Below are 27,558 nucleotides of genomic sequence, written 5' to 3' on the forward strand. Positions count from 1 at the left end.
CGTTTTTCTAAATTTATCAAATGATTTCGCAACTCTAATTCCATAGTTTCATTAAATACTGGTTTAAATCTTTCTTTGTTTACAGGATGTGTTATTTGCTTTTTTATTTTGGAATAAAAATATTTTCTTGGAAAACCAAAATGCACACTAGCTTTTCTAATGGACATTTCCCCACTTCTAATGACCTCTAGTGCACGATCTACGACGTCGTTTGAATATGTTGTTTCTCTGTTTGTTTTTCGTACGTAATTGCGAACCATATTTTTTGCAATTATGTATACGAATTAACGGTACCAAAGTAACAATCTAAAATAACAGATTTGATTTAGGTGATGGGGTAAGTGAGTCAGTAGTGTCGCACTTGCCCTAATGTTGTTATGAAAGAATAAATCTCAAAAAAAAAATAATAACGACATATGGGAAAGTTTCAAGTGAGATGTATAATTACTAATAGGTTAAAGTACGAGATGTTACACTTATACTCTTATGAAAACTTAGAAAACTTTTGACACCAAGCGGTCACAAATATAATATGTAAAGCAACAAAATACGAAAATGAAAGATATTTATTTACCTTATTATCCGTTATTTCGAAACATAACGTAACGCACACCTTTACAATAACATTACAACACAATTTAACCTAACTTAGATCACTTACGTATCTAAATAGAAAACTTGTTTTGAAAGACGCACTTGCCCCGTATGGACTCACGTGCCCCGCTCTCTCCTAGCGATCTAAAATAATCAAACTTTGCTGATTCAAATTGTTCAATTCAAATTCTAATATGTTTTACGTTTAAACTAAAGAAAAAAGGCTTTTCTGGATACAAGAACATCAATTTTGCAAAATCACATCTTCTTTGTTCCTCTAAATGGTTCTTGGTGTTCTACTTACTTAAAATGTTTATTTAATTACTGCAGCTTTAGTTTTTTAAAGTATCATATTAAAAATTCAGACAATTCAGAACAGCTGTTATTTTCACTAGAAAAACCTTAAATTTGAGTTGTTATGATATCGGACTGGTTTTGTTGAATCAGTGAACCTAACCTTTAATATAATAATAGTTTTAAAAAATTAAAAAGTATGGAATAACCATCCTAATTTTCTAAAAATCAGAACTGTCACTTTTCTCTTTAAACTTATAATAATAAAACATAAGTTGCGATTTAAAGTGTATTTTATTTTGTATAAACCAAGTATTAAATTAATAAATAAACTAAACTAACAAATAAACAATAACTATTCGATTAGTATTACAATATAACTTATTCTAAAGTTTAAACAATTATTGCAGTTTTTAGTCCTACAATAACTAAATTCTTCTTTAAGTAGTTGTGTGCAAAGAAACGCAATATTTAAAGTAGCATTCACTATTTTTACGCCAGCAATATTCTCGCTTACAAAATAATTTATTCCTGTTAATAGTTCAGCTTTTTTATATGTTGCTTTACTAGAACGGGATTTTAAAAATAATTTTAGGAAACTAAGGCAATCTGTGCAACCATTCTCAACATGATTTCTAAATAAATTGTGTGTACTGGCATATGCTAAAATATGAAATATACTGTCGAATCCGCTAGTATTTTGAACAATACATTTTTTATTGAAACAAATGCTAATGAAACTTGCTTATAAATTTATGAAAGAATTACTGACTGAAACTTCTAAAAACTTTAATTTTTAAAGAGTAAAGTGTTATAGACTTCGAGCAAACAAAGGTGCTGACTATGGACAACAGATATTAACTTTCGTCGGGCGCAACTGTTGAAAGTGATACATGTGGAACAATTCGGCTTGGTATATTTTACCGCGAATCTCCAAATGTATCTGGTTGTTAATAGTTTTTTATTTTGCGACCCTCTACAACGTGAACATTATAAATAAGTATTCCAGAATCTTAGGTAAAAGCGAATTCTACACATTTTGATCGTTTTGATACATTGCGGTCATTTGTGTTACAATTTCGAATGTTATAATTTTATATTATAAGTGTCCTTTATTTCAAAAGTATTTTCTGTTACTCATAACATTTATATCACATTGTTATTGCTGCCATTTAAGAATTTTATATTCGGGTAAAGTTATGTTGGTAATTGTGTTGACAGAAGAACGAAAACTGGATTCGGTACAGACGTATTTTATTGAACCTAACCCAATTTATATACAAAAACAAGTCATAATACATCGTATGTTATAATAATCAGCAATATAATAGTGAGTGATAGTAAGAATCATGTAAGTAAGAATCAATTTTATTTTTATTTTATATACAATAAAATATATGTATGTATATACAGTGTGTCCCCGGATAGGTGAAACGACTCTTATAAAAGGTAAAATTTTTTCGATATTAATTGTCATCTTTTGGGGTTTAGCCCTGCTTGATTAACGACTAATTTTGAACATATTATCAATTATTAAAAAACAAGTGAGCCTTGACAGTGAAAGAAAAACTCTTTTTGTGGCAGGTAAAGTACCTTTTCTGTTTACAGTACGTGAAAGTGTTACTAAGAAGTTTTGTTCAGAATGAAAAACTATGGGCATATGCGAATTTTCGGATTGATCGGCCTACTTTGAAAAAATCCATATCAAACTATTTTATTTCTAACAAAGACTGCCATGGAAAAACAAAATTGCTTTCCTGTCACTGCTAATCTCTCAAACTGTAATTTAGTAAACTTAAAGTGTTTTTTAAACAGAATGTTAACATTACAGGAAAAAGTTTACGTGATTCAGTGTTATGGAACCGGGAAAAAACCGATTATTGCTTTATTTTGTGAAAAATTTCCAAATACTGCAATTAAAAGAAGTACTTGTCGGCGTTTAATCAAAAGATTTCTTACAGCAGGAAGTATTCACTCTAAGAAAAAAAAATTATGATGAAACTGATTAACTATGATCAACTGTTTTCCTTTGTGGGCGAACACACACTTAATTTCTTGTGAACATTTTCAGAACGGTTAGTTTATTTCTCCCTAATAATCTGAATTTCAAAACAAAAAGTCGTAGTACCTTACTATTGACGAAAATAATAAACAATAGGTTTTATCAAAGTAGGCTGATGAAAATTTGCATATGGCCATAACTTTTCATTCTGAATAAAATTTCTTAGTAACATTTTACGATACTGTAAACAGAAAAGGTACTTTACCTGACACACAAGAAGTTTTAGCTTCAGTATCAACACTCATTTGTTTTTTAAAATTTGAAAATATGTTCAAAATTAGTCTTTAATCAAGCAGGCCTGAACCCCAAAAGATGACAGTTAATATCGAAAAAAATTTACATTTTATAAGAGTCGTTTCACCTATCCGGGGACACACTGTATATAATTATATACATACATGTATATATTATATATATATTTTAGATCTTTAGAAAGCTAATCATGGCCAACCGTAAAGACAACTTTTATTTTAATAATCCTGTGAAAAAATATTATTATATTATAAGATTTGTGGGATTCTGAACATGACGTTAAAAAATTTAGACTGATCATGTTATGCTCACATGATTCAAATTTATCATGAAATGTTTAAGATTCGACGATAAAACTACTCGGAAAGAAAGAAAAAATACAGACTAAGTAGTTAGCTGCAATTCGTGACGTGTTTACAAAGATTGTTCACAACTGTCAAAAATACTACAGTCAGGGAGTGAGTGTTATTGTGGATGAGAAGTTAGAAGCATTCAGAGGTAAGTGTGGTTTCAAACAGTACATACCAAATAAACCAAACAAGTACGGAATTAAAATGTATGCTCAAACATTTTATTTGTATAATCTTGAAATTTATGCTGGCTTGCATCCTGGCCCATACCGTGTATCTAATAAACCAACCGATGTCGTTCTTAGATTAGCTCAGCTTATTTTTAATACAGGTAGAAATATTACTGCTGACAACTGGTTCAGTAGTTTCGACCTTATCGACAAATTAAAAATTAAAAAGTTGTCATTACCACAATTTGTTACCACTAAAGGAAGAGATGTCTGTAGTAGTATGTTTGCGTTCAATCATAACTGTACGTTAGTATCGTACATACCAAAGAAAGGGAAATGTGTACTTCTTGCTTCAACGCTTTATGAAGACAATTCAATCGATGCCGCCAAAAGTAGTCAACAAAAACCATCAACGTTCTACAACAGTACAAAAGGAGGTAAATTGTAATTTGTAAAAGGAGTCGATAAATTGTGCGCCTCATATAATGTTGCAAGGAATATAAGACGATGGCCAGCTGTAGTATTTTTTGCCATGCTGAACGTTACGGGCATAAATGTACTGGTAATTTATTTTGAGAATAATTAAAAATCTATTCACAGAAAAATGTTCCTCATAAGGTAAGCACAGGAGTTAGACTTGCCCCAATTGAAGCGAGAAATATGCAAGAAAGATTGAAACGTTTCCAATCTACCGATGGTAACGAGGAAGATACTTAAAACAGATGGTGGTGCTGTCAAAAGGAAAAGGTATTTACAGTCCTCACTGTAATTTTTCAGCACGACGATTGACAAAATACGATTGCAAAAATTGTCATAAATTAATATATTTATCACATATTCAGACATTTTGTCATAGTTGTGCTCAAAGCTATGTACTGTTTGTACAGCCAAGAAATATCTCAAGCATCATCAAATGAGTAATAAGCGTTTTCGCTTTCATAGATTCATTCTCGTTTACTGATCTTTCTGTTTATTGTTATTGTGTTTTACGATTATCTCAGTTATACAGTTAATAAATTATTAATAATGTTTCAATAAATAATAACAGTAAAAATTTTGATTTATTGTAATAATCATAAATATAATAATAAAAATGTATAAAATAATATTTAGTCAGCTTCATAACATAGTAAACACATTGTGATCATGTTGATACATTGCGCCCGATATAACACTTTTTTGCATTGCGCCCGACGAAAGGTTAAATATACTGAAGTATTATATAGATAATATTAATAGTAAGACTTAAAAATATTTTGTCCGTTATATCCGTAGTCCCTTATAACGAGGATCATTGTATCGAGGTTTTACTATACAGGGTGTCTCACGTACCTGGTTCGTTAGAACTTTTTTAGGTTCCAGTATTCGTACAGTTTTGAAATCTTCGTCGTATGGGTTCGGAACTTTCGATCTAACATATTTTCAAGATGGCTGCCACTACTTCTACCGGAAGTAGACCATAACTTCGTTATTTTAAATGGAATGCTATAATTTTTATTACACCTTTTAATTGTACGTAAAAAAATATGTTGACTTTCATACAAGTTATTGGTACCTAGCGTTTTTCGTTTTCGAGTTATTTTGATTTTAAGGTTTTTTTAGCAAATTTCACCATGCTCTTTAAAACCCTATATCCCAGCCAACGTTCATTCAAAAAAGCTCTAAATTAGCACGATTACTCTTCAGATGCTCTCAAATAGATTGTCATATGTTGTGTGAGAGTATCTTATACAGGGTGGTCAAAAATTGAATTACCGTTAACCGTTTGTATTTTTATTAGAAGGCCATGACATTTTGACAGTTTTTTGTTTAATTTATTTCTATTATTATTTGTACTATTAACTACGATTGATAATCTTTTAGTTTACTAGCTTTTACTTACCAAAAATAACAAACAAAAGATCAAATAAATGAAACTATTAAAACAAAAAGTTAATGACAAAAATTAGATTTGAATAAAAATATAAATTTATAATATAAATTTGTTATTAAATTGAATTTGGAAATGCAAAAAAGTATGATATAATATTTATTTCGTTGTCTTCATCACTGGTGACCGGAAATATGCGATTTCTTTTGGTCTCGATATATCCAAAACTAAGAAATTCTTTATCAATTTTTTTAAATTTTTCCTTGTGATGGGCGTTAGGTTTGTTAGGCATCTCTCATTAAGTGTTCGACACGTCCTGTCCAAAAGTTTATTACATTCGCCATCAATAGAAAATAAATTTCAAATATCGGCGTTGGAATAATTCACCATGATGTTCAATGACTTACACCCGTCGTCAAATGTAACTAATGATAACAATAACACAAACATGGACCAAAAACTGTCAAAATTCCATAGGTTTCTAACAAAAAACCTGCATATCGTGCATGTTTTAATAAATTTCGCAATATGAGGCAAACTACAATAAGTAGGTATGGGAATGTTTATAGATAATTTGTAGAGAATTAAATTCTCTTTCTGATAGGCTAAAAAACTATGGGGCGTTCCATTTAAAATTTTCGACTTTCTCGCCATTGAATATGGAGAAACAGTAATTCAATTTTTGACCATTCTGTATAAGATACTCCGATACAACAAATGACAATTTATTTGACAACATCTGAAGAGTAATCGTGCCAACGTAGATGTTTTCTGAATGAACGTTGGCTGAGATATGAAGTTTTAAAGAGCATGTTGAAATTTACCAAAAAAACTTAAAACCAAAATAACTCGAAAATGAAAAACGCTAGGTACCAATCACTTTTATCAAAGTCAACCTATTTTTTTACGTACAATTAAGCGGTGTAATAAAAACTATAGCATTCCATTTAAAATAGCGAAGTTATGGTGTACTTCCGGTAGACCGGAAGTGGCGGCCATCTTGAAAATATTTTAGATCGAAAGTTCCGAATGAACAACCCATGCTACCAAAATTTGAAAGCTCTACGAATAATGGAAAAAGTTCTAACGAACCTTTGATTTTAAATATTTAAATATTTATTAATAACAGTGTTGTTCTTAATTAGTTCACCGCCACTGTATTTAAACATTTTCTTGACCCAATATCTCCCATCTAAACTCAACCTTATTGTTTGCTTCATAGAAATTAAAAACAGGATTTTTTATGAGTTTTTAATCGCAAGAAATAACTCAAATTTTCATTGTAAATTAATAACAGTAACTGCATATTTTTTAATCCGGTTAACATTGGATTATAACCGCTTATCTCAAGAACGAACGAGATGACGTGGTTACTTTCTAAAGATTTGAAATTACTTTTCACGAATGTATAAAACTAATCCATATCCTTCGATAGCTCAGTTGGTAGAGCGGTGGACTGTAGAGGAATTCGCAACTTGTAGATATCCATAGGTCGCTGGTTCAAATCCGGCTCGAAGGAACCTTTTTTTATTGTTAAGTAATTACAAGAATTCAACGACAACATTCAAAGATTTAACAATAATTTTATTTTAACACTTTAATTCTTAATTACTCTCGACGATCGAAGGAATGAAATACACAGCCTTCGATAGCTCAGTTGGTAGAGCGGTGGACTGTAGAGGAATTTGTAATACTTGTAGATATCCATAGGTCGCTGGTTCAAATCCGGCTCGAAGGAATTTTTTTATACTGAGCGTTTCATGGAATAGGTTCGTTACAACTTTTAGGTTCCACTACTCGTAAAGTTTTGAAATTTGGGTAGTAGGGGTTAATCATCCGAAACTTTCGAACTGAAATACTTTCAAGATGGCCGCCACTTCCGGTCTACCGAAAGTAGACCACAACTTCGTTACTTTAAATGGAATGCAATAGTTTTTATTAGACGTTTTAACTACATGTACAGTCGTGTTCACGGGAAATGCGCACTCAAGGTCAAGCGCATGTCGGATCTCACAATAGCGCTTGACCTTGAGTGCGCATTTCCCGTGAACACGACTGTACTGGGTCTGTCACGACGAGCTGAGTCTATATTAGGGGTAAAGGATGGTAACTCCAGCTTTTGTCAATATCGAGTTAATTATTATAGAACTTATTATTTTAATAATAATAATGTTTATTTGTCGCAAAGAAATGTGCGTACAATAGTCAACAATACAAAAAAATAATAATAATATTCAATAAAAAATGTAATTGAAGTATTCCTCTATTGAGTAGAAGGAGTATTGTAGTAACAATCGCTTCACTTTTCCTCAGAAGATGGGCAACGGCAGCTCAGAATAGGCTGGTGGCAATTTATTATATAATTTTATGCACATATAATTAGTGCTTTGTTGTGCTCTTTTGATGCGGTGCTGTGGAATGACGATCCTGTTCTTTTGCCTAGTGTCATGTTGGTGGATATTACTATAAGATGAATATCTCATTTTGTTCTTATGCTGAAAGGTAACTGCCGCCAGTATGTAGACGCCAGGGACAGTTAATATTTGCATCGCTTTAAATATGCTTCTGCAGCTATTTCGCGGTCCTGCACACGCCAAAGCTCTAAGGGCTTCCTTTTGCTGGATTTAGAGCTTGGAACTTTGAGGCGATGATCCCCACAATTCGATGCCATATTGAAGTATGAAATTAAAGTGGCTGAAGTAGGCGGTTCTAGCAGCTTTATGCGTTAAGATAATCCTTATTCTTCTGATGAGGTAGGTTGCTGTGGAAAACTTTTTTGTAACGTATTCTATATGTGAATTCCATTTCAGGTCCCGTACCTGGCTCTCTATTGGTGAGTATGAGTGATTGCGTCTTTTTCTCATTCAGTCTTAGCTTATTGCTGGCGAACCACTATTTCGCTTCCAGCTCGACTTCTTCGGACTTTCCGAGGAGTTCCTGTCTATCTCTAAATGTCACCAACAGCGAAGTATCATCAGCGAAAGGAACGTCAAATCATCTGTCAAGTTTTGTGGTAGGTCATTGATATAGATCAGGAACAAAACCGGGCCCAGAACAGATCCCTGTGGCACTCCCTGTCCTATCTGTCTTCTTTCCGAGAATCTTCCTTTCCAGTAAACCATTTGTGTTCTATCCTGGAGATATGTCTTGAAGAGTGAAAGTGAAGACCTGTACAGTAGTACTCTAGCTTAGCGAGCAGAATCTGGTAGTCGACGCAATCAAAAGCCTTTGTCAGATCGCAGCATTTGAGTAGTGCTTCTTCCTTTTTGTTGAAAGCATTTGCTATCAGTTCTAAAGGACCCGTGACAGCTGATGATGTGGATCTTAGCTTTCCATATACATATGGCAAACATAAAATATAGACTTTGATGAAAGTTATTGGTAAATTTCGCAGTGCTTTTCAAAACCCCATTTCGATTACTCTTCAGATGATATCAATAGATCGTCATTTGTTGTATCAGAACATCTTATACAGACTAGTCAAAAATTGAATGACCGTTTTTCCACATTCAATGGTAAGAAAGTCAATAATTTTAAATGGAATGACCTATATTTTATTAGCCTACCAGAAAGGGAATTCAATTCTCTACAAATCATCTACAAACATTCCTATACCTATTTGTTATAGATTCCCACATATTGGGAAATTTACTTTGATAGTTTTTCGTTGAATTTATTTTTACAGTTATCTACGATTGATTAACCTTTAGATTACTAGCTTTTATTTACCAAAAATAAATGAAGTAATGAAAACAAATATTTAATGATAAAAATTATATTTGGATAACTGGATATAAATTTAAAATATCAATTTTTTATTAAATTTCATTTGGAAAGCCAATAAAATACGATGAAATATTTTTTCGTTGTCTTCATCATCGATTTAACCCTATTTATTTTAGTCCAATTGTTAATAATAACGAAGATACAGATGGTTAAAGTTAATACTTTATTTTCGTTTTTCTTTAATAATTTCGCTTTTGCTTAAATTATAAACATGAAAATTAGTACATTATCATTTTTTGAGACGATAAATAATAATTTGGTATTAGTTTTGATCTATCTTTCAGATGGCGCTGCCTACCCTAAATAACTCCCTTAAAGTAGTCATATCTTTTTCATCGTTAAAATTTTTACAACTCACATAACTTGCAATCATCATATTACAATCTTCTCTAAAGTTCTCCGTTTCCAAGATAATCACTGTTTAAGAATCACTGTTCTGGAATATTTGGACACACTTGATGTTCGAGTCACTGGCACAGCTCCAAAGCTGGATAGGGCTTTTAGGATTTGATCAGTAGTCTGCTGGAGATTGTAAGTTTGGAGTTTCTCCCAAACAGCCAATACACCTGTTTGTATTTTATTGTTAATTCCGCTCTTTCCTTTTTAACTTTATCCTTCATTTTTTGGTCGTGATCTCAACCCAAACCAACTCAACCCAACCATGATATGTTACCTGTATAGCATATACAGGGTAATACAGGTCATTTACATGTGGACTTTACTATTGCCAAGGCTCTAAAACGGATTGTGATTAGGACCTGTCGTGTGTTCACAAATATTCAATGTATTAAATCTCTTTATATGGCGTCAGTGGTTAGTGTTCTTAACTACGCCTCTACTGTCTGGAACCTTTATTATGCTATTCATATTAACCGCATTGAATCCGTGTTCTTAAGGTATTTATCACGCAAAAATTTCTGCCTTACGGTGACTATCTTTTGCGTTGCAATGCCTTAGGGTTTCAGACATTGAAGCGAAGGAAATTGTGCTATGAGTTACTATTCCTGTATAAATTAGTCAAGAAACTTTTCTATTCCTCGGAATTGTTGAGAGAATTATTTTTTATGTGTCCTCATATCAAACACGTGGTGAATATTTGTTTAAAATTAGTAAATCCTTATCTTCAGCACATCTTTACTCTCTTCTTGTTAGAATAATAAATACGCATGAGTCTTACTGTAGGAATATCCATATCTTTAATGTTTCTTTGGCTGCTTTCAGACGTTTCTTGCGGGGCGTAGGTGTGGAGGGGTCGTTGCTACTTCGTTAATGTATTATTATTTAAATAAGTAACAATTTATTTTATGTGCTTTTTGATTAGTTTTTTTTTTGTTGGAGTGTCGCTTTTGATTTTAATTTTGTTTTCTCTTTGATTTACAATACTATTTTTTGTTGTACCCTTATGTTTTCTGTGATAATTTTTGTTTGGATCTCTTGTGAATGCTTTGTTGGGCGGGTCAATCCTATTTGCATCCCGAATGTAAATAAATAAATAAACGAGGTTTACATATTTTTGGATACATGCCAATAAGCTCATGGGGCGAGTTATAAGGGTTGGAAATCGAGGCGAACGGTATGTATTCGCTTATAGTTTGAAGACGAAAACAGCTATCGAAATATTTATATATCACATATATAGTACCCCTAGTTCTTTGGAATCATTTAAAAACTATCCTGTCGATTTTGCCTACATTAAGTACCCTTATAGCACGTTTAAAAATATTAATTACATGTTTTCCCCCATTTGCCTCTGACCGTCTCCTGCGAAGTTTGAGAAGAATTTTGAGACTATTGGTAATAGTGAAATCAGTCTGTAAGATTTAACATCGTAAAGTTGGCAACATGACAGCCTTTGCAGTATTCCAGCATGCCGGTACAAGAATCCTGGACCTTTCTTTTGATTCAAGTTAGTTCTTATCTCGTCAACCACTTCATTAAGACCCACTTTTCAATATTGATCATTTCTTGATTGTTTTTCCTTGGATTGGGAGTAGAAATCTTTTTCCCACGATCTATCATTGCTAATAGGAGAAACATACGTTACAAGTTGCTTGATCTACTTAATTGCATTCCATAGTGAACAATCAGTTTCTTCACATGCTTGAATGTATAAGATCAATAGAAATCGGATATATTTAGGCCATTTGAAGTGTACTCTCTTGGAATATCTTGCAAATAAATAAAAAATAATAAAATATATTAAACCAAAGAAAACAAATTATGCTTTGTGTTAGACACCTTTTAATAGGATATTGGATTATAATAGGAGATGATATTTCTAATGACTAGTCTTTTGTCCAAACAAAATCTTATTAACTGTAATAACAATTCAAAAGTGGATTTATGACGACAATGTACGATATTGCGGATTATTTTTGAAATGCAAAAAGATAATAAGCAAAAATACTATCAAACAAAAAGTTTAACAAGCAAAAACAATTATTTTTAAAAAAACATACGCCTTTATCTAAAACTTTTATTTTAAAAGTAGTCATCATTTTCCATAAATTTTATAGTGATTTTATAGTGAAACTGGCGTATACTCTTAATATAATTTGGTGAAAAATTGAAATCCGTTGTTTCTTATAACAAAATATAGAAAACATAAGTTTTGACTTACATATACAATACACGTGCAATAAGGTTTAACATTACTTTTAAGTAGTTTCAATCTAAAATGTAAATAAAAGTGAAAAAGAAAAAAATGAAGACAATTTGCGATTTTTAAAGTATTTATGTTATACTTTTTTCTCATTGTCAGATTCAATTCTGGTCACACTCCTGTTAAATAAAATGTCACACTAAAAGTGTGTAATAAGTAATAATAATCTAAAAGATAGATATGTGGCATACTCAAGAATTTCTTGTTTAACCTTGAGCTTTTTATTTTTAGAATTAATGTGTTCCTAAAATTCTCATCTGATCCAAAAATGTTCTAGCAAATGTTTGTTGCTTTTAGTATGTATCAGCTAAGTGTAGTGGTTTCCTTAAATACTATATACGTCTAAAATTATCTAATATTTTTTAAAAATTGATTAAAACTATTTTCTTATCACTTGACATATTTCAAAATAGTTTAAAAACCTTGAAAACATATTTAAAATAGCAGTTTAAGTTAATCGTAAATGTTCAAAAGACACAAATCTTTTTAGTACCATCTAAAATAATATAATCATACAACAAAAGCATTTTATGATACCACAAAACCCCGTAGAAGAGTGAGGTATGTAGAAGTATTAATTATAAGACGTGTTGATTAATTATAGCAAAAATAAAAAGAATTTAATTGCCGAGTTAGCATTTATCGTCTCCAAATAACTAACATTGATATGGCACTTCTTCAAGGCGAGTTAATAGAAAAATAAATAAATGATTATAATAGTATTGTGACAAGTAATATCTTAAATTAAGAAAAAACAATAGCATAAAAGAAAACTACTAAAGAAAGAAATAACTAGTTACGAAAATGAAGGTAAACAGAAAATAGGATATTTGAAATATTATAATAAGAAATATAAAAAATGACAGAAATCACTTAGTGTAGCATTTTCAACCCGGGATACAACCCAACCCCAGGCGTTTTGCTTACATTTGAATGACGCCAAAGTATTGCTCCTCCGAGCAAGCTCCACGACGATTTCGCTGACAATGAGTAAATAAATAGGAAAAACAGAAAAAGAAATGAAACGACTCAGTGTTGTCGCACTTGCGGTTTTCACGTTTTCCTTTTCAGGTTTGCAGTCCTCTCCATTAGCTGCCAACTTCATTGCCTCCGATTTACCGTCAGTTGCACTTAGTTCGTGTTTCTATCCTCCATCTTGGCTTGCCAAAAGCTTTTCACCTATCTATTGTCCTCCATCCTCACCACATGCTTATACCAACTCAGCTTAACATCCTCCACCATTTGTAAATCGTGATTAATCTTCTTCTAATTTCCTCGTTTCTCGCTCTATCGATCTTTGCCATCTCAAGGACGTACCTCAAATATTTCATTTCCATCACCTGTATTCGGCTCTCATGCCTTTTTGTCATAATTCACTTTCGCAGTCATGAGTGGGATGGATATACAGGGTGTTTCGGTGACTCAGGGAACAAATGTAACCACATGTACTAGAGTGAAAATGATGACGATTCATGTAAAAAAAATTAGTAAAAGTCCTCAAATTGCAAAGATACAGGCCATCCAAGTTAGGAAATTTTAACACATTTTTCTAAATATCTTAAACACTATTTATGGTAAAGTGTTGAAATTTGGTACAGTGTAAACTAATATCACGTAAAATCTTTAGGCAATTTTTGAGCTGGATCGGTACGCGGGAACAATGCTATACAGGCTGTTCCGAAACTTTGTTTGCTCAGAACATTTTTATTCTATCATAACACTACATTTATTTTTGCAGTTTCTAGGAGCAATTTTAGTTTAGAAACTTTTACCAATCTTAGAGAATATTGATAGAAACCACTGTTTTCGTATTAAATGCAAAAATGTTAGGCTCCGAATTCAATAACACTAAAAAGAATAAATAAATAAATAATCTGAATTGGCAATGACAACTGAAAATCGAACTGAGCTGTCATAACTATTATGTATGCAACATGTAAAAGTGTAGATTTAGCTAAATCACATTTTTAATTTGTTTTAGTTGGTTTAATAAAAGAATCCAAAAACAATAAATTAAAAATAAACAAAAAACGACAACACTAACAGGAATAATAAAAAAAGTACATAAAATAACAAGACAAGTAATAAAAAATACTAAAGGAAACGTTCAAAAACTTAGATTTCTTTTTTTTTTGTGCTATCATTGAAATCGGAACCATTTTGCATTTAACACGAAAACGGTGATTTTTATCAATATTATCTAAGAGTAATAAAAGTTTCTAAACTAAATTTACTATTAGAAACTCCAAAAATAAATGTAGGGTTATGATAGAATAAAAAAGTTCTGAGCAAACAAACTTTAGGAACAGTCTGTATAGCATTGTTCCCGCGGACCGATCCAAACCATAAATTACCTAACGATTTTACATTACATTGGATTATACTGTACCAAATTTCAGCGTTCTACTGTAAATAGTGTTTAAGATATTTGGAGAAATGTGTTAAAATTTCCTGTATTTCCTGTTGGCCTGTATCTTTGAAATTTGAAGACTTTTACTAATTTTTTTTTACATGAATCGTCATCATTTTCACTCTAGTATATGTGGTTAAATTTGTTCCCCGAGTCACCGAAACACCCTGTATACAGGTGCAAACTTTTTATACAAAAGTTGACATTTTATTTTCAAACATTTTATCAAAAGTGTATACAAACCTACCTCAAGATAATATATGGCCGATTCAAAGCAGCGATTACAAGATGAAGGTGTAATAAATTCTCCCATATCGCCATAATATATTCTTTTTAAGGTTTTCATGATAGGTCGGGCCATCAAAAAGAACACAAAACTCTTTATCAAGAGAGCCTAACGAAAGAAGAAAGTAAAGAAAATATTTACTATCCAAGATATAACAAATTAATTAATTTAGACTTTAATCAACGAAACAAAGTTGATGATAATAGTAAGCACTATTTAATTTGTTTTATCTTAAAAGTGCAATTATATTAACAATTAAACTCAGAATATGCAATAGTTGTCAACTTCAAAAGTCAATTGTTAATTTTAGGCATGAATTAAATATGTAGGCTATTTATTGATTTAATGTCTCACAGGCAAATGGCAACTCTGAATCATTCATAGCCTTAAAAACGTGCTAACGAAAAATTAGCTACAACACATTATGTAGCTATACGTTGTAGATCAATTAAATATTTTGAGGTTTGCTGAATCCATTTCGACTATTGTTAGTATTATGTTTGTGTGTATGTATGTTAGTAAACGCCATAATTCACAAACGCAATTAGCTTCGGTGTCGAATCTTGCTTTATGGATTTACATTAAAATCATGGATCCGTAACAAATTTGGACTAAATACGTCATCTGGCAGTAATATTGAACCTGAACACGTATCAAACTTTTGTAATATAAAGTTGCATTTTCAATTAAGATACATGATTAATATGCGGAGTTGGTATAATTACGAAAAATATTTAGATATTAAGTTTCTTGTTTCTTTCTCAAAACCGTGCTTTATAATTAAGAAAAAAATTGTATGAGGAAAAATGGTAATAAATGTTTAAGGCTAAGTTGTGCCTATTGTGCCTATATTTAAAATTCGAACGTGGAGAGCTTTTTTATAAAAAAAAATAAAAACTGTCGATTTAAACTGTTTGACAATCCACAGGTACAGGTTAAATACATACTAAATAATACTATGCCGAAGTAGAGATAGCGATGCTAATAACTTCTTTAGACCAAGCACTATTGATAAATCGAATAAAATATTTTGAGGTTTGCTGAATCCATTTCGACTATTGTTAGTATTATGTTTGTGTGTATGTATGTTAGTAAACGCCATAATTCACAAACGCAATTAGCTTCGGTGTCGAATCTTGCTTTATGGATTTACATTAAAATCATGGATCCGTAACAAATTTGGACTAAATACGTCATCTGGCAGTAATATTGAACCTGAACACGTATCAAACTTTTGTAATATAAAGTTGCATTTTCAATTAAGATACATGATTAATATGCGGAGTTGGTATAATTACGAAAAATATTTAGATATTAAGTTTCTTGTTTCTTTCTCAAAACCGTGCTTTATAATTAAGAAAAAAATTGTATGAGGAAAAATGGTAATAAATGTTTAAGGCTAAGTTGTGCCTATTGTGCCTATATTTAAAATTCGAACGTGGAGAGCTTTTTTATAAAAAAAAATAAAAACTGTCGATTTAAACTGTTTGACAATCCACAGGTACAGGTTAAATACATACTAAATAATACTATGCCGAAGTAGAGATAGCGATGCTAATAACTTCTTTAGACCAAGCACTATTGATAAATCGAATAAAATATTTTGATGATAAAAATCGATTTAGGAGGTGTAAAACTGAATAATATCTTGGACACGTGAAATGACCATGGTTATCAAAGTATCAGTTTTGAAAGAATGCAACCACAAAGAATCCTAACAAAAAATCTTTCTCAATGTGGTTTCTATTACTTTGCAAAGAAATTATGAGTGTATTACCTGGATACTAACGAGTTAAAATAACTTTTATTGCGTGTTTTATATACACCTCCATTTTTAGTTCAAATCATTGTAGTGAGTTGTGAAAATTTTAGTTCCTTTAATCATCTACGGAAGCGAATTTAAAAAAAAGGTTTGTTAATTTGAAAAGAATACAGCTTTGAGTTATCTAAATCCGGGTATTGTCCAGTCAAACAGCCCTACACCTAGAATCGGTAGATTGATCTTTCACAATACAACTCTCTTATTTGGAACAAAAACTAAAGCAGTACCTATTAATCAGATAGGAAATTTTCAGCTTTATGCAGTGATATATAACTTTAGTAGATCACCTGGTTACAAATCATTTAAATGCGGAAATTATACGCGGTTTTCGCAGATTTTGGGGGGGAAAGTGCTTGTGCACTGATGCCACCTAAACTGATATATCACTGCATAGAGCGAAAAAATTCCTATATATTCTACGGGTCTCGGAGTTTTGTCCGTATCATACAAGAAAGTTATTACCCGGAAAGTGATTTAATGCGGTCCAAAAATGCGCCGGTAAGGCTGTTTTTACAAATACTATCATATTCGATTTTTGTTATGCAACGATTGAAAGAACAGACAATTTTCTACATGATTAAAACTGCTTTAATTTTTGTTCCTACCAAATAAAAAAGCTGTATTGAGTTTATTAGGCGTGTTTTTTGCCGACGCCGATAGATATTGACCGGACAAAACCCGGATTTAGATAGCTGAAAGTTCGTTCCTTTCAAATTGATAAACCTTTTTTTTTTTAAATTCGGTTCCTTAACGTCTGTATACTTTGAAGTTTTGTAATTTTGCGATGTAAGAAGATATTGACTTGTAAAGTAGGTGGAAAACAAAGGTACAAATTTGTAGCTGTCGTTGCATGCACTGAGAGAAATGGATTGTACTATGCACCAAAAATATACTATAAGGTATAATACTTTACTACGAAATGTGACAGCGAGACGAGATTGTATACAGTACAATAAATATAATGAATATAATACAATGAATTGCTGCATGTATAATATTTTTTCTATAATACGATTCGTACAATCTATTTCTTTCAGTGTGGGTCCATGTATTCATAAATGCAAAGATTGTAATTGGATCATATGCATCTCTAGACAAAGTTCTAGGGTTCCTACTACCGGTAAATTTTTCAATAAACAAGCTACAAGTAAAAATAAATTTAGGAAACTGACATTTCTTAAAATAAATTTGCTAAAGCAACATTGCCCGCATCGTTTTAATGTATTAAAGTGGAGTTTCCGTTTGGATTGTAGATGTATTGTGATACTTGAACGTATTTTTCTCAGATACTTGTTAGTTTAGCGTTTTACTTTAAAAGAACCTTTTCCTTCATACTTACACAAGATTACATCTTCTGGGTGAAGAAGTCGACTCGAAAAGATGTTCATTTGTACTTGATATCGTTCCCCTCTTTGAAAGATATAGAAACGACTTTATTATTTGTTACTGATACGGCCAAATTCATTAAATTTCTTTTTTCCTCAGAATATTAAGAAATATCACGCTTATAAATTTCCAATGTTTACCTTTGTTATCGCCTACAAAGCAAGATTACTTTTCGTTTTATCCTCCAAAAGGAAATGTTGAATCTTCCCAATTAACAATCGATTGTTAGAGAATCTATCATTCTCCTTAATTAATCTAATTATTTCTAATTAGTTTCTTGAAAATGCATTTACATACTTGCGCAAACGATAATTGGATAAGCTTTAAACAAGTTATTGTGCTGTTGCCATAAAGTTACGGTACTATTTCCTATTTAATTAACCATCTTATGTTATCTAGCTAGAACAACTAGAATACAGAATATATTACCATAGTCATCATAACCAGTAGCCATTTTCTATGTCCAGTGGCGAGGCCAATTCGTCGAGTAAGGCGGAATCACGTAACTCGGTAATATACATAAAAGGTATTATGGCTGAGTAATGTGCGGAATATACATAAAGTCGTAAGATTTAAGTGCTAAAGGGAAAAAGCAAAAAGGAACCATAAAGCAATTCTTCAATTTCTTATTATTCTGCACATTCACACTAGAAAAACTCTAATTAATGCACAGAAAAGTTGTACTTGAAATAATATAATACTGATAGGGCTGGGATTTTGTTCATTGTGATATTTGGTTCTATAGTAATTTTACTTTGATTTATTTAATAAACAGCATTCCAATAATCTTACAATGCGTTTATCGACAATATAAAGAATTGAAATTCTTATGATGATCGAGTATGGTGATAGAGCGTGAACTCACCGCGAGATATGTGTTTTATTTAATAACGAGTATCCCAACAGACCAATAAACCAGTCAGTAGTCAGCAAAATTGAGAGGAAGTTTCGAGATACTGGCTCTGTAGAAGATAAGCTAAAAAAGGATGTCCTGTAATTAACGGGGACAGGAAACTAAATATTTTACTAGCTTTAGAAGAAAATCCACCTGTCAGTTAATCGCATCTATGATATTCCTCCTTCATCTGTAGTTACATAAGGTTTTACGATTAGAGAAGTGACATCCTGATAAAATACAACTGGTACATGAATTAAATAAAGACGATCCGGCCCGACGAATCCAATTTTATCAAACCTTAATGGATATGTGCCATATAAATTCGGCGTCATGTTGAAAGCATTTTGTTCTCAGATGAATCTACCTTCACATATTAACCTGACAAGTTAATAGACAAAACTGTCACTACTGGGCAAAAGAAAATCCCAGATGGATGAGAGAACAACACACTCAGTATCAGATGGATTGGAAGGCGTGGATCAATTGAGGATTTAGGATCAATCCGTTGGATTATTTTTATGGGGTCATCTTAAAAATATTGTGTACAAGAAACCTAAATCGCTTGACGCCTTAAAAACCAGAATTAAAACAGAATGTGCTGACATTAGTCACGAAACAATTACTAGGGTTCAGCAAGAATTCATCGATCGTTTGGGGTACTGCCAGGCACAAGAAGGGTTTCACTTTCAACATTTAATTAAGTAGAAAATTTTTGTTCCATATCAATTACAATATTAAGACAAAGCATTTTATCTTTTACCCGAAATAAAATGAGTAACAGTATTTTTTTAACTGTCATTTTTTCGAAGACAGCTACGCTAAGCTTTCGAAGAAAAATACTCAGAATTTAACGTAGAATCCATAAATGCAACAAAAAATGGGGGTTCTTATTTAAAAATGTCGACTTAGCATGGTACTTCAATTTTGGGACACCTGTACATTTCAATTTTATCTCAAAAAAATGCGCGTTAAAAAATATAACATATTTTCTTCAGAAACTGATTCAAAGGTTGCAACATGGCATCCAAAAAGTCAAACCTTTTCTTAAAGGATGCACGGCAAAGCCCGAAAGTTTCTATTGTGAGTTCTAGTTTTAGTTCTAATTTTAGTTCAATTGACACTGGCCGTGAAATGTTATCAAAATAATTGTGAACTACTAAAGCCATTCAACATTAACATTTACAACACCTCCGTTATGAACCCGTTAATCACTATAATAAAGAGTTTAATTAAGTTACACAAAAAGAAAAAAGCATTAGACCCATCATTGGTAACAATAATACCACAACATGAAACTTACAATTTTTAAATAAAGATTTTGCTACAATATTATAAATTCACACGAACTTATACAAAAAACTAAAAACTTGATGCTTAGTAAGAATTCAAAACTCATTTCTTTTGATATTACAAATCTATACGCTAACATTCCTATAAAAAAGACAATATAAATCGTTAATCGACAAACACTTTGGATTGCAGTGGCGTATTCTGCAATTCATGCAATTGCCTCTTTTGCCCCTCCCAGACAAAATATTACTCTTTATAATACAAATTTTCCAATTAAATTAAAAGTCAAAAACAATAAAATTAAATCATGAATGTAAAACAAACAATAAACTAAAGCTTCGTCCAATTTATTGACATTAAAAAATCCAAATAGTCACGTTTCTCTTATTTTATTTAAATAAAACGTCATTGTTTTTGATTAATTTACAAATATGATATTTCCAACAAATTAGGATGATCCCTTGAATTCCTTGAAATTGAAACAGCTGTGTCCCCGATGGATTCAACGGTAAGAGTCCATTGTTGCAATGAAAGATCTGTTAGAGTCCGTAGTTTCTGCTCTAAAGGACATATCTACTTGGAAAGATCGAGAATTTAAATTCTTCCGAATTTATGTTGTCTCTTTTAGTAATGGAAGTCTTTTCTTTTTGGTCAAAATTACTTCAAATGATAAATTTGAAAAAAGGAACTAGAAAATCTGCGAAACAATGTTGACACATCTTTTAACAATATATTTCTGGAAGGAAACCAGTTGGTGTGGAATATATTTGGAAAACAATTGAAAAGACTTGTACTTAGACAAAGAAATAGAGCGAATTCTGAAACAGAAACTACAGAAGATATTACAAAATATCACCTTTCATTCCATTCATAGACAACGTCATAATACAATTAGATAAGACATTTATTGCACACAAAGATATCTTAGTAGCCTTTGGCTGTTTAGTTCCATTACTAGAACTAGAAATTGAAAATTTAGAAGAGCAGCTATTAAAATTTCATTAGAATTTTATAAATATGATTTAGATGTCGTCGCAAAACCTGTTACAGCTGGTGAATTTAAAAAATTCCAGAAATTCCAGAAGAATTTCCCAATTCTCCTTTAAATGCATTACCAATTTGTGATTTGATTATCCTTCCTCATATTTATACGTAGTTGAAAACCTTACCAGTAAGCACAGCTACTGCAGAGAGAATATTTTCAAGTCTAAAATTGTTGAAAACATATTTAAGAAATACTATAAGTGAGGATAGATTAAATGGAATAACGCCATTGTATATTTATTCTTCAATAACAATTACGCCCGAAGAAGTATTGGATTAACTTCAACAGAAAAGAAGAAAACTAGATTTCGTTTTGTAGATGTATCAGTAAAAATATATAGGTACTTATGCGTCTGTTATGATAACAAAAAGTTTGTAGTTTTTACGTTATGTTGTTATTTGAAAAAAGGATTTATTTTATTATATATATATATATATATATATATATATATATATATATTTTATTAATTATTTCAACAGTATTTAAGCATTAAAGCTTTATCCGACCTCCTCGAGCTGGTTTGTAATCAGAATTTCTTCCTTTTCAACAACCAATATTTTCAAATGAAGGCCGGCCTCCCGATATGGGAGTTCTCAAATATCTGGTGTTCTGGCTGACATTTACGTTAACTATTATGAAACTAAAATTTTCACTGATAAGTACAGTACGATTTGTTCAACAAGGACATTAAGTTTTACTATAGATACGTTGACGACATCCTGTTTGTTTACGAAGGTAACAGAGCAAAATTTCCGCACTTAGTAACAGCATCAATAATTTATGCGCTTTAAAATTTACCACCGAACTCTAATCTAATTTACAAATCAATTTCTTGGATCTAGAGATAACAAAAAACAATCTAACTAACAAACTTGAGCTTAACATCTTTAGAAAACCTACATGCACTGACTCCATCATTCCTAAATTCTCGCACAGTAATACTCAACACAAGTTTGCTTCATTTAGATTTCTTTTTAATAGATTAATAAATCTCCTATTAAATACTAATGATTACATAATAGAACTAAAGAAAATTCTAAAAGTTGGCTTTAACAACGGTTTTAATATGAGCGAAATGCAAAATATCTATTTTAATGTCTATAACAGATAAGTTAATAGATTTATTTACCCTCATTATAAAAGTCAACATTATTTCATTACCTTTTAACCCCTCCTTAATGGATTAAAAAAAAAACTTAAACAAAATAAACATCAATTTAGCTTTCATATCTAATAGTAAATTATGTCAGTTGCTAGTTAACACCAACTACAAATTTGACAGTCTTGAATTAAGTGGATTCTATAAAATCACCTGCGAGAATTGTACTAAATTACGACAATTATACGACAAAACGGGCATAATTTAAAAACCAGAGCCAAAGAACATTTAGCTAAAAATTAATAACATAAGAATGTTTCTTGACAATAAGACCAGATATCTCAATGGCCACATCAATTCGTTATTTGGATCGACCAATCCATATAACGCTAATAAATATGACCGACAGGACAACTTCATTGGGAAATAGAAGATATTAATCTCAAAAGGATCAATATGGACCCAACCTTAATGAAGCTCAAAAGAGTTTGACAAAAGTTAAAACTCCTTGGAAGTACTGTACAGGTGTCCCAAATTCGTCGGCATAGGCTATCTTCGAAACTAAAAGAGATAGATAAAAAGTAGCTACTGATGTACCGGAAAGAAAACAACCGCACACAAGAACCTTCAGTCGGTTAGCAGAAAACTTAATGGATTTTTGGTTCTTCAGGAAAGCACGTGCAAAAACATACCAAAATGACCTTCAGGAGGATGAAGTCAATGTGTGGGCTTCAGTTGCGATAAAGCCATCAACAAGCCGCTGCTCCCGAATATTTAAGAAATATAAGTGTAAACAATACAAAGAGCAGGTAACTCATCACTCACGTGCCGAAGATGCCAATCTAAGATTAGAATTTTGTCGATGATATTTAGAAAAATTAAATAATTTGCTGTTTGTTCAAAATGACATCTGGACCGATGAAGTTCCCGTTAGTAGTGCGGGAATATCTTTTCTAACAATAAACGTATTTCTTTGAATGTTCTCAAGGAAGATTCGAGTTCAATGTATGGTGTGCCCTTTTAAATAATACAATTTTGGCATATAGTATCTACCATGAAAACTTAAGCTCAGGTAGATAACGCAATATATTAGACAGTACATTGAGCCTTATGTCGACAATTTGCCATTAAATATGTCTCAAATGATATATTTTCAACATGACGGAGCACCAGCACATAATGCCAGAGTTGTAATAGTTTTAGAAAGAACAAAAAATTTTTACTAACTCTTCAGTAACTATAAGAAATATACCCAACAAATTATATATATTTCTTATCAGAAAAAAATAACGCATTATTTTAGGTCATAGCCAACTATGGTTTGTATTTAAAAAAATAAAGTTACTTGTAAAATCTCGAAAATAAAGCATACGAAAAAAATTCTACCTACGCCACTGAATTCTTCGTAAAAAGTTACCCATACAATGTTTTAATTATAATAGTGCATCTTTGCTAATAAGTGAGATATTCGCGTTTGTCGCCCCATCGGCAAAAACTGAAAACTTGCGAAAGTTGTACAAGATTCATGTAAATAGTTCCTAGAGTTCGATATCATCAGTAATCATCGCAACTACAGCGTTAACCCTTATCCTGATCGGAATACGTTACTACAACATCCAGAAGAAAATAATAGCACAGCTAACGAACCAGGATTCTGGAAATAATCGTACAAACCCCTGACTCACTCCAAGGAGTTAACAACCGAGAAAAGAATGCGATTTAGATAAAAGTTGACGAAGCTCTTCAGATAAGAGTTTAGTATACAGGATGTCTCACGTAACTGGATCGTTGTAACTTTTTCAGGTTCCACTATTCGTAGAGATTTGAAAGTTTGGTAGCATGGGTTGTTCATTCGGAACTTTCGATCTAAAATATTTTCAACATGGCCGCCACTTTCGGTCCCTTTATGACACTTAGGAAATTGTTTAAAATAATTGGTTACCATAGTTACTCATGGTTACTGCTATTTTTATTATATCATTGAAATTTGAAGTAGTTAAATTAGAAGTAATTTTTCTCGAAAATTTATATTATTTTATATTTATGTAACAAATATTAATATTGACTGTACTAGATTCAGAAAAAATCCTCTTTCATATTCTGTAATAAAAATGGGGGATTGCCATTTGAAACAAATATAGATGATGTCATAATTCGTTTAAAAATGACAGAAAAAATTTAAAATTTGAGACCCATTTCAGGGATTTTTCCATAAACCGTTTATAATGATAATATAATTTATAATCTAATGATCATCTTCATTTCCAGTGGATAACAGAAGAACTTGAGAAAATTAAAAGACGTTTAGATGCGCTAAGTACAATCATTGAAGTAACGCTGCAGCAACGTCGAATTGTTTCTGACTTGATCTTCCTTTTCAAGTTTGTTAATAGCATGCTGGATGCCCCCGATCTTCTGCCTGAATTGAGCTTCAATGTACCACAACAGCTTACACGTTACAATGCCACATTTCGCCTTAATATAGCTGACACCAACCTTTATCAAAACTCGCCATTAGTTCGAATTCTTAATTGCTATGACCAGGGCTTCCACCATGTATCTCTCTTCGACGTTTCTTTACGCTCTTTCAGAGAATGTGTACTAACTAACGTATAGCGGATGTTTTGTAGATCGCTTTATTGTTGTAATTATGTTAGTTTATGTTACAATTTTTTTTATGTAAATTTTTCGGTATTATCAGGATGCTTTGTTGGAGATATTCTCCCTATGCTCCGAATGCTCTGTATGCATCCCGAACATGTAATAAATAAATAAATAAGCTTTCTGGTAGCGTCTTTCGTAAACGTTTCCAGACATCTGAGGACGCATCCCCCGGTCTACACACACGAAAGTTAAGATAAGCTCGCTTTTCGTGTCGAATAACACGAGCCATAAAGTTTCTTAATTCTTTATATTCGTTATGATCCGCAACAGCACTGTTTGTGGAATATTTTTAAGTTAATATTCCACAGCGTTAAAAAGTTCTTATAAAAAAAAACAAGGGGGTGGCGAATTTCATCCCTTTAGAGGGTGCTGGGAGAGTTTAATGTATGCTTGAAAATAAGGTCTTAATCAGTAGTAAATACGTACAAAGTTTCAAATTCTACGGTTTACTTACAGCCAAATTACAAAACAAAATGTAAATTTTTGGCTCAACGTTGACACGTTGCGACCCTACGTTTATATAAAAAACTTGTGTTATTTGGGCAAGTACTACGTCCTAGTAACGTTTCCCGATTAAAAACTGAACCAGCGAATATACAGGTCGCTACTTTACAGACACACTGTACAATCTGATGAAAATGAACAAAACTGTAATAATCCGGCGGCCCATTAGCTCAGTTGGTTAGAGCGTCGTGCTAATAACGCGAAGGTCGCGGGTTCGATCCCCCCATGGGCCATTTTTTAAAATATTTTTTTTTTCTTAATTTCCCTCGAGCTATGTTTCTTAAATATATATCTAAATTGGTATACAAAATTTTGAATAAATTTATTTATTTTGTTTATGTTTCTTATTGTAACCATTGTCTTTAAATATTAATATTTAAAGACAATGTTGTAACTAATTATAGAGAGTTTTGTTGCTTGGGGTCCAGCTGCACCCTGCTCGGTATGTAACGACAGATATAAATTTTGCCTACGTTAAAAACCAACCGAGGTACAAATAAACCCCAAATTGTTCAAACGACGGGGATTCCCCGTTTCTTGGCTTCACGTTTACAGTGATTGTCAAGTACACGTTTATAAAAATGAGAACTACGAAAGTTTCGAAATGAAAATAAGCTAACTGACGAAGCACTATTGGCGATATTAGAAACGGACGATTACGACACTTACTTTAATGATTTAGCACTACAGGATGGTGCAAGTTGTAGTATTGAGAAGACTGACATACTGACTGAAACTGATGAGATAGATGACGTTTTACAAGTTAGTGGTAGGGAAAATGAGTCGACAGATTCTGTAGATGAAGTTGGCCCGTCAGTAAACTTTTAAACCGATCATCCAATATATTCGTCTAAAGATGTGTGTGTGCAAAGGTTCCTTTTACTACGAAGATCAAGAGACGAAAATGTAATATCCAAAAGGTTTCTCCAGGTTTGACTAGATATAGTTCCCAATTTTCCACCATAAAAGAAGCTTTTGACCTATTTTTTCATAAGATATTATGGATGTGATTTTATCGGAGACGAATAGAAAAGCCGAATCATATTATGCGAGAAATGAGACGGATTTTCTCCTTTTGTGCAAGAAGAACTAGAAGCATTTATTGGTTTGCTTATTATTTTTGGAGCCTGGCACGCTGCTAAAGAGCCAATATGTGTACTATGGAGCCAAGATCCAACTTTATGTCGGCCTCTAGTATCATCTGCCTTGTCTCGCAACAGATTCCAACAGATTATGTATTTTCTAAGATTCGACAATTTTGAAACAAGAGAAAAAAGAAAAGTCACTGATAAATTTGCCCCAACCAGAGATGTTTTTGATGGTTTTGTAACAAATCAGTTGTCAGAAAGAGGGACCTAGGTATTATTTTTACCAACAGTTTATGCTTTGCCGAGCACGTGAAAACCATAACTTCCGCAGCACTTCGACTCTTAGGATTTATTATAAGAAATGCTTACAGTTTTTCAAATGTGGAGTCGTTGAAATTATTATTCAATTCATTGGTGCGATCTAAATTAGAATACGCGGTAATTGTATGGGATCTTGGATCAGACCTTTATTCAAACTTAATCGAAATTATTCAAAATAAGTTTATTCGGTATACTTATTACAAACAATTTAATGCCTTTATCGGGTTCAGATCGTACGAATTTGCGCGTACATTATTTGATATAACTAAGTTATCTATTAGAAGGAAAATCATATCGCTTTGTTTTCTATGTAAAATATTAAATCATAAAATAGATGCACCTTTAATCTTGGAAAAGATTGGTTTTTACGTGCCGGCATATTGTGGACGATTGAAAAATCTATTTTACATTCCCCGCTTTACCACTGAACTCAGAAGAAATTCTCCTTTTATTAGAATTCTCTTGTTATATAACACACTGTCTATGGCTTCCTTCATCCCACTATTTGGCGTTGATGTAAAAACAGTAAAAAAGAATTTGATGTCTGTGATGAACGTTGCAACCGCCCAGTGCAGTGGCTGATCTTATAGAATCTTATTATAGTTCATAATTCTTCGCGCATACTGTTCCATTCCTCTGTTCTGTTTTTATGTTATTGTTTTATTTTGTTTCATTTTATTTATTTTTACTTATTTGCTTTTTTAT

The 27,558-nt window shown here is 31.9% G+C and overlaps 1 protein-coding gene and 3 non-coding genes across 7 annotated transcripts in view; 3 read left to right on the forward strand and 1 right to left on the reverse strand.

Moving 5' to 3' along the window:
- The window catches only part of LOC111418615 (multiple C2 domain and transmembrane region protein), a 214,862-nt gene that overhangs the window by 91,754 nt on the left and 95,550 nt on the right, over positions 1–27,558 (reverse strand). The gene's annotated exons all lie outside the window — the stretch shown is intronic.
- TRNAY-GUA (transfer RNA tyrosine (anticodon GUA)) lies at positions 7,018–7,111 on the forward strand. The gene is made up of 2 exons: positions 7,018–7,054; positions 7,076–7,111. It is a non-coding gene; the product is annotated as a tRNA-Tyr (tRNA).
- TRNAY-GUA (transfer RNA tyrosine (anticodon GUA)) lies at positions 7,235–7,330 on the forward strand. Its single transcript has 2 exons — positions 7,235–7,271; positions 7,295–7,330. It is a non-coding gene; the product is annotated as a tRNA-Tyr (tRNA).
- TRNAI-AAU (transfer RNA isoleucine (anticodon AAU)) lies at positions 25,604–25,677 on the forward strand. The gene has a single exon. It is a non-coding gene; the product is annotated as a tRNA-Ile (tRNA).

This window comes from Onthophagus taurus, chromosome 7, assembly GCF_036711975.1.
Source record: "Onthophagus taurus isolate NC chromosome 7, IU_Otau_3.0, whole genome shotgun sequence".
Classification (NCBI taxonomy): domain Eukaryota; kingdom Metazoa; phylum Arthropoda; class Insecta; order Coleoptera; family Scarabaeidae; genus Onthophagus; species Onthophagus taurus.